The sequence below is a fragment of the Amblyomma mixtum genome, chromosome 1 (genome assembly GCF_055824585.1).
Source record: "Amblyomma mixtum isolate Tamu chromosome 1, ASM5582458v1, whole genome shotgun sequence".
In the NCBI taxonomy this organism is placed as follows: Eukaryota; Metazoa; Arthropoda; class Arachnida; order Ixodida; family Ixodidae; genus Amblyomma; species Amblyomma mixtum.
Window position 1 is genome coordinate 193,503,898 of NC_143012.1, and position 13,949 is coordinate 193,517,846.

Here is a 13,949-nt window from a genome sequence, read left to right on the forward strand (position 1 = left end):
GGCGCCCCCTCTTCACATGGTACCAAAGAAATCCCCAGGGGACTGGCAGCCCTGTGACGATTACCGCTCCCTCAACAGCGCCATCGCTCGGGACCGGTATTCCCTACCTCACATCGCCGATTTCACCTCCGCACTGCATGGCGTCACAATTTTCTCATAAATCGATCTCGTCAAGGCCTACCACCAAGTCCTTGTCGAACCATCCGATGTACCCAAAACTGCAATCATTACACCATTCGGCCTCCTCGAATACCTCCGCATGACATTTGGCCTGGTTCGCATGAAATTTGACCCACTGGTTCTCCGTGAAATTCTACTCCCTTCGTGCCCCGTCCACATCATCTGCGACACTTCGGCCGGGACTCCGCGCCCTTTGGTCCCCTCTGCCTTTCGTCGTCTTGTCTTCGACGCCCTCCACGGCCTCTCCCATCCCGGATCCGCACCACCCAGCATCTTCTCACAAAACGTTACGTCTGGCCCGGCATCAACAAGGACGTGCGCACCTGGGTCTGTGCCTGCCTGGCTTGCCGGCAGTCTAAAACTCAGCGACACACGACCTCTCCTTTCGGCTCGTTCCCTCGGCCGTCCGCCCGTGTCGACAACGTCCACATCGATATCTTGGGTCCCTAGCCACCTTCCGCTGAACACAAATACCTCCTTACTTGCATCGATCGGTTTAGCCGCTGGCCCGAAGCGTTCCCTCTGCCTGACACCACCAGTGACACCACTGCCAGGACATTCGTCGCCGGTTGGGTCTCCCGGGGTCCCCTCGACCACAACCACCGAACGTGGCACCCAGTTTGAATCTTCCCTTTTTAATAACCTTATGAATTTACTTGGCACTTCCCGAAGCAGAACTACTGCTTACCATCCCATTGCCAACGGCATGATCGAACGTTTCCATCGTTCGCTCAAAACATCCCTGAAAGCCCAACTCGACACTACCCACTGGACTGCATCCCTACCACTGGTTCTGCTCAGCCTCCGAGCTACACTAAACCAGATCTTCGTTGCACTCCGACCGAACTTGTCTTCGGCTCGCCCCTGCGTCATCCTGGTGAATTTTTCGAATCCACCGATTCGTCCACAAGTCCCGACCCTACTGATAACGTGACGCAGCTCCGCCGTTTTTGCCGTCATCTCCGAGCGCTACACCTCCGACGCCAGTCTCGGCCACCTTCATACGTTCCATCCAAACTAGCAACTTTCACCCACGTCTTTGTTCGCCGAGACTCTGTCCGCAAGCCGCTTCAGCGCCCCTACGACGGCCCTTTCCGTGTACTCGAAAGAACACCGAAGTTCTTCGTCGTGCACCTTCATGGGCGCACTGACACCATTTCCATCGACCGCTTGGAGCCAGCCTTCACAAAAGACGCCCCGTCCACCTGCCCTCCTCCGGCAACTTTCCTTGCTACCTCTCAGCAGCGGAAGGTATCGTTCCGGCTCCCAGCTTCACCGGACTCCTTCACTAGCGCGGGGGGGCTACTGTAGCAGTAGCAGCTGCCTCACGCGGCAGAAGCAGTACCGGCCGCCGATGAAGATGACGCCGAAGTTCCGGCGAATGGAGCTCGACTCCCGTGCCGGCGGCATGCGCCTCTCTTCGGCCCGCCATCTTACATTCTAACACTCCGGCCAGTAAATCAATCACTTCCTTCATCGTGCCGGCCTCATACTTTTCTGGTGTAACACACTCCATTACCCATAAGGACCGGCAGTTATCTGGCTTTCGCACTACACGCCCTGTCCAAGAGCACTTCTGCTTGATTTCCAGTAGGACATCATTAATTAGTGTTTGTTTAGTACATTAAAATCTATTGCACCTAGATTAAAACTACAAGAAGCCTTTTGTAAAGCATGCTCGACCATAGACAATATTCACACTATCCATCAGGTGATCGAGAAATTTGCAGAATATAACAGAGGGTGTTTCATCTAAGGCATCACATTTTTTAAAGTAGGCTTTCAGTTAAACTTCCTTAATGAATGGTTATATTAATGATCGGTCGCTAAAGGTGGCTCAGCGAGGCCAATCTGGCTCGCACAGGCTCCACCAGTGGCTGCCTGCCGTAGCAGGGCAGGTGGTTTTTTCGACACAGCATTGCGGGCGGCGCAGCCGACATTGAGTAATATGCGCATAAGTTTTTGTAATTTTGAAAACTCCGTTATCGTCGGCGCTGTGGCTCAGCAAATTTTGGCCACTTCAACGAGTTACGGACTCGGAAGAGAGTGTCTCAAAAGCGCCTGTCGCGATGTAGGCAGACTTTCGTGAGCCACAGCGCCGAGGGCAACCGCGTTTCTGAAAGTCTAAGAAAACTGGTATCGATGTTAAATACGGTGGGCTACACGCCTCTCAGTTGTTTCAACCAGCCTGCTAGTTAGCATGACTTGCATTCCGATGTGCTGCATCACTCACTCTTTATACAGCCTTCGCTGATTACGTGAAAGCATTGGACTCGGTGTAAATATGAACAGTCATGCAGGCATTGATTGCTTAATCAGGGTGTACAAATATGTGAAACGACTAGACATCTAACGACTGCACAGCTACCATAGTCCTCTCTATAGTCACCAGAGAAGTTCCGATAAGGAAGTGTGCTAGGCGTGGAGACAAGATCTCGCCATTGCTGCTCACCGTCTTAATACAGGAGGTACTCCGATCCCTGGCTTGGTAATAGCTGGGTAGAGTTAATGAAGAATGCGTTAGTATTCGCGACCTTGTAACTGATTGGTTTAATTTTGCAGGTTTTGGACGTCTCCATTCATATGAATTAAGATGTTCGCGGTCTTCAACGGTTCAGGTACGCTAAAGCCCTCCATGCCCAGGGTGGCTAACATCTTTAGCACGATCTCCTCTGCGGCCTTCAACCGATCAGCTGTTACCTGATCCTCGCCAGGTGATTTCCTTTTTTGAATTTCTTATAAGACCTTCTATAATTCCTCCTCCTCTACTGGCAAGATGTCCCATTACTGTTCGCTACTGCCCATCTCATTACGTTCTCATTGCACTGACTACTGTAGACCAGTCAAGAACTCTTCAACTACCTTTTTTGTTCATATTGATTATGACATTGGCCGCGTCTGTTAACGCGTACACCTGGTTTTACCCATGCTTAGTTTACTCTACGGTCTTTAAGCTACCTCGAATCTTTGGCTCATTCCTCGTTGTCGTTGCAGAACCCTCCTCGCAGCGCCGCCCTTTCTACTCCGAACCCCTCCTCCTCCCCTTTTTTCTCTTCTCTTTTTCTCTTTCTTACTTTTCTCCCCTCCTTTCTCTTTTCTTCTTTTACGGCTGTTCCGCTCTTCGGTCTATTCCTCTGGCGAGGACTCGAGAGGGCCGGCTGGCCATTTTCAAAAGCGTGTGTCTCATTCGGCGCCATTTTTTGTGCCCTTTACGGCATTTTCCGCACGTGGCCTGCCTCCGCGCCCCGCCGCCGCGGGTTTTTGCGGTTCTGTCGCGCAAAACCGCGATTCTGCGCGTCTTCTGCACCACGCGGTCCCTGTTCTTTTATATTTTCAAGTTGTGTGAGTTAGTTTATTTATATTTTGGTTTCTTTTCGTATTTGCATTTTTTTATTTGTTTTATTTCACTCATGAAACCCGTGCGTTCACTAGATGTGCCTTTTCTTTTATGTTATTTGTGTTTTATGATTTAATTTCTTTATATTTTTGTTTCTTTTCATATTTCCATTTGTTTTGTTTTACTTATGAAACCCGTACGTTCACTATATGTGCCTTTTCTTTTATATTTTTACTATTTTACGATTCCATTTCTTTATATTTTTGTTTCTTTTCATATCTGCATCTTTTTATTTGTTTTACTTCACTCATGAAACTCGTGCGTTCACTAGATGTGCCTTTATTCATGCTCAAACCGTGAGCCTTCGTGACGCAATGGCGGCGACTACCCTGGAAGTGCCAAAGGCCCTGGTTGGATTCCCAGTCTCAATAAGGTTTTTTTTTAAGGCGGAAGCCTTTACTGTCTCAAACTGTCGTTAGCAGCCGTGTCGGCAGCCTTGTCGGCAGATGTAGCGACAGTTTTGTCGGCAGATGTGTCCGCCTTTTGACGGGTGTCAACCGCTGCCTGGCAGCGCTATAACACGCTGTCGCGTTCCACTCCTAAAGGTGAAGCTTAAGCGTCATTAATTAGCAGTCAATTAGTATTCGGTGATTAATCGGTAATTAGGCACTAATTCGTAATTTGATATTACTTCGTCATCAATTATGTGTGACGTCATCCGGTGGTGACGACACCAGTGTCACATAGGCAAAGTGCTGCGGAAAGCGCGTTCGCCTCTACGCACTTTAGACAGTCAAAGTGCCCCTGAATTTTTTTTTCTTCGCCGAAACTCGAACACACTTGCTAATATTCCTTGCTCACGACAGTATGAGGCATTAAAGGCTTTCGCCTTAATAAAGCGATTCTGCTCGTATTTTCTTTCACAGCTGTTCTGCTCCAGACGAGCCTATATGGCGGCCGGCTCGCCATTTTCGCGTTGCCCTTTGAGCCATTTGTGTGGCCGGCGCGTTCGTCGCGCCAGGAAGGCTTGCGCACTTACTTAAAGGGCGATTCAGACGACGGTCCGTTCGCCCGCGGACCGCGCAGTACGTGTTCATGCGTCACCACATTGAGAGGCGGGCTGTCGGCCCGCGGCCTGGTCAGCGCGCCTCTCAATGTGCTGACGCATGAACACGTAGTGAGCAGGCCGCGGGCGAACGGACCGTCGTCAACGCCAACGAGCAATGAGCCGCTTTTTCTTTTTTTTTGCAGCAGCAGTCAGTTTCTTTTTTTCCTAGTGAAAAACGTTCGATTACCTTATCGCTACCTCCAGAACAAGAGTGAGACAACGAAGATAACGATGCAGTTTACAAGGGCAGCGCCAGCTTCTGCCAAAAATAGCTGGCGGATTTGTCTCCATGGAGACTTTCCTGGCGCTGAATCGGAATTTGACGGCCACTTTTCTTTCACAGCATAGCATGGTCTCCTGAAATGCTTGTAGCTGGTTGCTTTCTCCGTATATCATTGTAAGGCGAGTGCGTCGGTGTCCAATGCTCGTCACATGCCACGGTTCTAGTGCCGGGGCACCAGGGGTGCGCCGTCAGAGACGGTCTCAAGATGAGTTACGATGCAGGGATAAAGGGAATAACTGAAGTTTATGTACAGATATTTACATCACATACAAATTTAGGCACTGGAGACAAATTAAGCAGCACAAAGACAAACAACAAAAAGGTGGAACTGGCTAACACTAGGGGAGGCCCCTACTAGGCGTAGCCGAAGATGCATAGCACCTGACCTTAGCCCAGAACCCTTTTCCCGGCTCCGGGGATCGGTTTTAATCCCCTAAAGGCCCCGCCCACATTTGGCTGCTTCCAATCATGTTGCACTCTTAACATGATTGGCTCTTCAAGGGCATGGCCAGCCCTCCGGCTTCTATAAGGTAAACCACCCTCTCCATATCCAAATAAAAGTAACAACAAACACAAACGCTCAGTCATGCTAGCACGTGCGGGGTAGAACATTCTCTCCCTCGCAAAATAAAGGTAAAAATAAACATAAAACACACTCGTGCGAGCACGTGCCGTCGGTTTCCCCGATGACCCCCGACGTTGGCGTCGTCTCGGAATTGGGGATTATCGGGCTTAAGCGGGCAGTTACCGCTTTAACTGCCACTGCGCGCTTGCACCTGCGTTCCAAGGCGACTTAGCCTTCCCAAGGCTGTTTATTCGGCGCCTCACCAGCGTCCCCCAACTCGGGCCTTCGCTGCTCCCGGCTTCCCGCGCTGTCGCCGGCTATTCCTCATCTCTATTGCCCCCCTCGTCAACGGCGCCCTGACGCCGTTCCGTCCGGCAGTGCTTAATCCTGAGGAATTCTGCAGACTTTTCGAACGATACGTTCGTCGCGAGTTTGCGCCTCGGCTGGTGCCCGTTAAGACGAGGGGATTAAGACAAGCGGGGGTGTCGTCGTGTGGCGACTCTTCAGTCCCATAGTTGTCACCGCTCTTTTGCCCAGCCAGTGCGAATTGGCACCGCGGGGCGATGGACACCAGAGCGGCCCGGCGCCCTCGTGCGCTTGCATCTTTCCAAGAAATGTCATTCTTCGCTTCGAGCGCACCCCACCGTCCCGTCCCGTCGAGGACGGGGGGGGGGGGGGGTCCATTGAAGACGGCAGCGCAGGGGTGCTGAGAAACAATGACCGGCCCCAATGACCTCGCATGCACTATCGATACCTTACAGTTCCCTCTACGTAGAGGCACAGCCTGGCATTGCAGCCTGGCATTCGTACTCGTATGATCTGACTTCATGAAATAAAACATAATCATCGGCAAAAAGCCTGATTTGCACTGGTTCACTAACTACATCCACAATGTCATTCATGCAGACAAAAACAGTAATGGTCCAAACACACTTACTTGCGGCACGCCAGAAGTGACCAGAAGGTAATTGGAACAATGGGCAAAAATACTGACGAGCTGGGACTTACTGACGAATAAGAGCTTACTGAGAGCACGATTTTCCCATCAGAAGATGCGAGCGAGCCGCGTTGCTTTCACCAATGCACCATTCATTATGGCGCTGAGGGCACCATCTTGAATCAAACAGATACATTCGTCTTGATTAGCTTTCGCAGTAATGATTAAGGTTGCCTACATCTGCAGAGCATCCGAGGTTTACTGTAAGGATCCAGAAGCGAAAGGTGCATTTCTGTGGCCGGCTTCTTCAAGAGTAGGCACTTGAATGTGATACGAGCCCTAACGTACTAAGGTAATCTCTGGTGTGCTATTTAGGGCGTAACTTCTTTACCGAAGCCACACGTGCGGCACACAAGACGCAGGCGCGTTCCATGGTTTTCACTGTTGCTTCTGCTCTGTATGCCATTTGTCCGCTTTGTTTTGAAGAACTCTCTGTGGAGTACGGACCGGATCGCGTTCTGAGCGCTCGCAGTGCCGCCGAAAATCGGTGCTGACCGTCACATTAATTTCTGTGCACCTATTTTCGTGATTGGACCAAATTATTTTATCCGATCCCTGCAAATTTCTTGAGAGCAATGGGTTCCTCACAATTCTAGCTTGTCACATTTTTAGACACCCTTAAGACTCGTTTGATTCCTCCGCAGCGCAGTAATAATTTGGAACTGCTAGGTTTCACGTATCCTGCTTGAGGACACAGGTGGTTAATAATGGGTGTGAGAAGCCGTACAAATATATACTCATAGAGCTTTACCTCTTCTCCGTTGTCCAGCGAAGGCGACTGCAGAATGTTGTGGCAGCAGTCACAGCAGCTGGGCCAGGAACAGCGTGCTGCTCCCCTTGTCTCCTTCTCCGCCGCGACGCCGCAGTCCCAGCAGGAGCACCGCCGAGCAGGACACGAAAGCCGTCCAGCTGCGCGGCACCCGCTCGGGCCCGTTCCGCGGCTGAAGCAGCTGGTCCCGCTTGTCGAACCACTCGGCGCAGGTGCCCAGAAGCATCTCCAGAAACTTCTCGCCGCTTCCTTTCTGCGGGTGCCAGGACAATGCGCAAAAAGGAAATTACATTCATTGCTTGAGTACGATGAGTATACATTTGTATTACACTGCCAACCCGGTCCGGCTTTCTTGATAGTGCATTTAGTATGCTTGAAATTGCACATAACTAACAATGATAAAGGCACGGACGCCCGAAATCCAGTTTCAAGCTGCGCATGTTGAAATAAAGTGATACCATGAATTGAATTTAGGAAATCTGGCTCAGGAGTCCTAGGTTTATTACGGCGAGCAACGAGCAGACGAAACGCCACAACTATGGAGCCCGAGTGGACTCCTCATCATCTTTACCGGTGAACGATAAAGCGTGCTTTTGTAGGGGGCAGTTGTTAATAGAATAAGCGCACACTAAATAATAAGAAAGACAGAAGTAACGAGAGAAAGGTTGAAATGCGGGCCAGTTGGTACATTGTAAACTGAGAAAAAACCAGTCACACAAGACGACGGACAAGAAGAGTGTACACACCACAACGACTGGACTAACAACTGAAGTTTATTGGAAAATACATGGGCCGAGCAAGGCCAGCAGAGCATGCGCAACAGCATCATCACTAATCACTGCGCAAAAGAGACAAAGACAAGAAATCTAAACTATCGTGGACGATCTAAAAAAGCAAATTCTTTTTGAAGTAAGCGCACCGAAGTTGTGCTTATACAATCAGAGCCTAACAAACCGATATGATATGCCTCCAGTATTTCCCGCTCCTGTTTTCCCTTGCCTCTACCAAGAATGGTGGCATTGCTAAACAAAGGATAACAGCCACATTCATTGCAATGGCAAGGCAAGTTTGCACCGCCACCGGACCCCAGGGAGGAGTGATGCTCACGAAGCCGGTCATTAATACACCGGCCAGTTTGGCCGATGTAAACTCTCTCGCATGTGAGGGGGAACTTGTACACCACCTGTGCGACACATGTCGTGAAGCGATTCTCATGCTGCGTTGTGCAAACGTGGTTCCTTTCCCTGCCTCGAGAAATGCGCGAACACAGTCCCGACAGCTTGCAAGGAGCAGAGAACACCATGCTCACTCCCTGCTTGGCCGCCACTTTTTTCAAGTTGTGGCTCACTTTGTGCACGTACGGCATGACCTCGAACTTCTTTCGTTCAGTTGGCCCAACGTCAGTCCTCTTCGTGCGTCCTTTCTTGAGGTTCTGAAGCAGCGATTCAGCCACTGCTTTCAAGAGGGGTTTAGGGAACCCCGCGGCTTCCAAACCTTTGCATTGATTGTCAAGGCTGGTTTTGATGGTATGGTGACAGCTTTTTCCCAGTGCATTGCGGAAACAGTTCATCGCAATCCCTCTCTTTACAATCTTAGAGTGCGCAGAACCGAAAGGTAACAAAGCTTTCTTGCTTCTAGGCGAAAACATCCAGCATAAATGGCCATCGTCAAGGAATGTTAGTTGCAGTTCTAGGAACCTGATAGGGAGTTCATGAGTAAAATTAAGAGTGCGTGAAGAAGCTTTAAAAGCAGTCAAAACATCGTCTACTGCTGCGGGCAGAGTGTCATTAGGTGAAAGGTCTAAAAATACTAAAAAATCGTCCTCGTACCTAAAAACTTTGCACACACGCTTGTCATGAAGTAAGTTTTGAAGTGTTCTGTCAAATTTTGCTAAAAATATCTGGGAAAGCACTGGGGCAAAGCTAGAACCAATACATATTCCATTTTTCTGAAGGAACTCTTGTCCGTCGTCTTGTGTGACTGGTTTTTTCTCAGTTTAGAAGTAACGAGAGCAGAGCAGTAGTCAAAATATGAATTCTGCTACGGACGGCAAGGACACCAAGTACAAACGTCATGGGTAAAGACAATCATACAGGTACCTCGTAATCTGCAGTTCAGTTGTAAGGATAGCGCAAGAAAGTCGACCAGAATACGGACTGCATCGGTCACACGGCACGAACAATCAACAGGAAGGAAAAGCCGGCTTACCGCGATTAGGAAGGTGCACAGTTGAAAAGCTGGCTTGTCATTCCGAGTGCCCTGTGTGGCTCTTTGACATAGAGCCTCAACCAGCTCCGTCAGCTGCTGGGTGGAAAGGGCGTTCAGATCTGCGTGCAAATAAACGTGTAAGGAACCGAGCGGAATAAACCCGGAACACTCGTTTGCCCACTCGCTCTCGCCGACATAAGCTGCTGTCGCATCGAAATCATAAGCACTGTAGCAGCCACGCTTTAAGCACGGTCGCTAAGACATGGCATGCATTAAGCACAACAAAGGCATCTCCCTCTGGTTTTCTAATGCGGCAGTTATAGCAGCCCATGGAAGCAAGTATCGTGATCTACGATCCCCACCTGCCTTTGCCAACCTCCCTGGAATTCCACCCTTCCCAGGAAACCGGCCTCCAACTCTATGAGATAAGTTGTTTCCAGATAGGATTATAGTACGTTGGACCTACGTAAACTAGGCCCTAGCGTTTGCTACTCGCTGCGCTCTCCTCAAACCAAACTTCTAAGGCTATGCGAACAGATTTAAATGTTCAAAATGGTGCCCTTGATGTGGGCTCACGGGAGGTGAGCTCCACTCCAGGCTGGATGAACGCGGCCGAACGCTTTCTCACCTTGCAGCGCCCTCTTGATGAGGCCCTGGGCGTGCGAGGGGGCACTCCCGGAATCCGGCTCGTCGCGTAAGGCACATTTCAGCTGCCGAAGTGGAGGGCAGCTGCGCAAATCTTTCGTAGACCACGCCATCGAATAGAATACCTTGAAGAAGACAGCAGAGCACTACATTAAGAAACGACTGGCAGATCCGGTGTGTGCGGGATGTCATGCCACTTTGTCATGTCATGCGTTCAAACTCTTTAAACCCCAGTGCTGTCAATAAACAGCCCCGCTGCTTCTAACTGCAGGCCGAAGCCCTTTGCAGAGAAGTGTCACTGTTCAGAGGTTTCCACCTCCTCTCCACATGCTCCGCATAACGTGTCCTTGTCGTGGCAGCTGACTGAATATGTTTTAGTCCGCAAAACTCTTGTCCTGGCCACGAAGAAGAAAGGTCCTCCCCTACAGTTGTCATACATATTAAGGCGGAAGCCTTTAATGCCTCATCGTTGTAAGCGGGAGTTGTCGACAGAAATATCGCGCTTTTGAATAGGTCAAAGCGGTCATGACGTGACAGTGCGTGAATTTCAGGCAGGCCAATTGTACTTTGGCTAGTAACCACGCAACCGATTAAAGGGATCGTATAGTGATGCTCCAAGTAAGTAGGAATGAGTTAAGTTCATTGCTTAATTACCCGATTAACCTAATTAACCTTTCTAGTCAGGCCAGATAAATAAATAAAACCGAGTAGGAAATTGGTCGAGTGCGGGAATCGAACCCCAGTCTCCCGAGTGCAAGACGAGCATGCTAAGTACTCCGCCATGCCAGCTCAATGGTCCACAATGAACAAAGGCGCGTCTAGTGAATACGGTGTCTTTGTTCACTCCCTTCTTCCTCCCGTCCCTTTAAGGCGAGGTTCAGGTGTGCCCCGAGGTATGCGAGACAGACACATTTCCTTTCCTCAAAAACCAATTAACCGACGAGCAAGGCGTAGAACCAAACGGGCGATGTCGTTCTATGGACTCCCTGGCAGCGTTGCAAGGCGCTGTCGCGTTTAGCTCTTAGAGCCGAAGCTTAACATCTTAACACATCAGTGACACAAGCAGCAAGAACGCGCTTAAGGCTTTCGCATCGCCGCACTTTAGGTCAGCAAAGTGCCCTCTGAATTTTTTTACTTTCCGCGCTGACGTACGCACACGACGTGGTACTGGGGATTGTGCAGCAATCCACATTGCTGCGAGGGTGTTTAAGGTTGCGAGTTTTTCTGGCATCCACCTGAGCATACCCGTGAAAAAAAAACGCCCCGATAATCCTCACAAAACCTGACTTAAAGATACGTCACCAAGACCAGTCTGCCATGGATTTCTTCAACAATCACACAAACTTGTAATGCTAAGCACAGGTAATCGCGGCCCGATATTGCAAATGAATTTCTTTACTCTGGCCCTTTGTACGACCGACCTTCGGCATATACTGGGTCAATTACCTGTTCTGCTGGGGGCTTTACCGCTTCTTTCATAGTGCCCCCCCCCCCCCCCCCCCGCTGCTTTCTTATATTAATTTCATCCTAAGCTATATTGACGTCATAGCTTATAGGGGCCCAAAACACGAAGGGGCCCCCTCTCCAAACTGTCTTCCCCCGTTTCTGTTTCTATGCGGACTTGGTCCTGCTCCGCTGGTCAGAAGCATTATCCCTGAAATTTTATTCTACCCAAACTTGTGCCTAGCATCCCGCAGCACACCGTCCGTGCCTCTTGATCATCATCAAGAACGCCGATACCGTTCTGCTAGCTACGGTGATGCTTAATTAAAGCTGCGCAGATTATTCCGTGTAATCCTCTCTAGAAAACACCATGCCTAGACACAAAAAAATCAAATTGACGCTGTGCATCCCACCACACATCACAGCCCCCTCCACCTCACCGGGCCTTCCTCCTCAGAGTGAAAAAAACTCTGCCTCTCCCGCAACCAAGAGTAGAGTAAGCATGAAATGTTTACAGGCATAACACGAAGCGTACGCGGACACGACAAGACGCAGGCCTGACAAGAATGTATATGCAGCGCGTTCGAACTGTCTAAAGTGCGTAGTGGCGAAAGCGTTTTCCGCACCACTTTGAAATCTCTGCCTCTCCCGTAACCGAGAGTAGGAGCAGGAGGAGGATATAGAACAGGAAAGGCAGGGAGTAGAGTAAGCATGAAACGCAGGACGATGCAGAAGCGCCACCACTGGATTACGTCACAAAAATTGATGACGAAGTAATGACAAATTACTAATTCGTCGCTAAATACTGATTAATGAATAAATACTAATTAACTGCTAATTAACAACGCTTAAGCTTCGCCTTTAGGAGTGGAACGCGACAGCGTGTTGTAGCGCTGCCAGGCGGTCCACGGAACGCCACCAGCCGTTCGGTGCGATTCCTTGCCCTTCGAACGCGACCCCTATCGAGGAAAAAAAATTACGCAGAATTACTCTGTCATCTCGGTGAACACCCAAACCTGACCGTACAGGAAGGGAGGAACGCTACCAGCTGTTCGGCGGTTGGGACTAAGAGAAGGATGAAAAGGAGAAGTGCACGAGCCTGCCAACTGGCTCAAGCCGAGCCACCACCACTCCCAAGTGCAGATAGAAAAGAGTTGAAAGATAAGGGGACATAGCAAAAGAGTGCAAAGACGCGCGTCGCAACAACCGCGTCCGCCGGAACGGACGCTGGCTGAAAAAACATACACGACCGCAGCCCGCGAAGCTATCGCCGCTTTTAAGCCGGTCCTGTAGGGAGGCTTAGAGAGTCTCGTTAAATCTCATTAAATCTCGTACGATGCCCGGATACTCTCGTTTCAATACCTGGATGAGTGGAATTCAGTGTCCGGACGTTGGCTCTTGGTCTCGGCGTGGCGTCACCACACTGCCGACAACAGGAGCTAAAAGCATTTCATGCTTAAAAACAAATGATCCCCTCCCAATGATGAACGCTTTGCATAGAGAAATACAGGTCCTCTTGTCAGTACATTGGCTAGCAGACTGAGGCCGAGCAGTTGCTCATTCCGGAGTACCGCGGTGGCCACTTCAACATGTATGTGCAAAGCTTAACACTTTCAAACGTACAGCGGCTGTTTTTTGACCTAAACCGAAACACCGCAATAATTACTGTGCAAAGCCAGCCGCATAAAGGACAAAGGTACATACCTGGTTATGCCGCTAGGTCTGGTTCTTTCTATCTTTCGCAGGGCGCTCTGGTCCTTGTTGAGTCCAGGCACGGGCACCACTGTTGCAGGAGTGCCGTGGCACTTCTCGGTTTCCGCACCGAGCGACGGTTTCCGACCAATCCCCTGACAGCGCGAGCACTACTTCGTCGTCAGCTGTGCGCCACCTGGCAATACTAGGTGGCATTATTCCCCCTTATGAAAAGGATGAGCGCTGTCGACATAACAAAAAAAAATTACGAGGAACTTTAACGAATAAAGTGGTGAAAGCCGAAAAAAGCCTGAGTGCTGTATTTTGCAACGCGATTGCTCACTTCATTCTGTTGGTGCATTAATTAATTTTTGCCTTTAGTAGTGGAACGTGACACCGTGTTGTAGCGCTGCCAGGGAGTCCACGTAACGCCACCACCCTTTCGGCACGATGAGTTCGTGGTGGTGGAAAACTTTTATTTGCTCTATTTTACAATATTTTTTTGCGGCTTCATATGGAGTGAGAGAGAGAAAACTTTATTGTCGGAAAAGAAGGGTTCCTGGATGCTTCGCAGAAGGGCCAGGTGGCCGTTAGCTGATAGCTGGCGGCGACCTCTTCGGCGTGCTTGATGGCTCCTGCCTGGACGGCGGGGTCCGAGCTGCGCAGCACTTCTTCCCAAGCGTCTGGTGAGGGAGCTTCTATAAGAGCTTCCGGAGGAGGAT

At 50.0% G+C, this 13,949-nt stretch overlaps 1 protein-coding gene across 1 annotated transcript in view; it reads right to left on the minus strand.

Moving 5' to 3' along the window:
• Nucleotides 1-13,949, minus strand: part of LOC149370383 (MIF4G domain-containing protein-like) — a 92,589-nt gene that overhangs the window by 37,358 nt on the left and 41,282 nt on the right. The window lies entirely within an intron of this gene.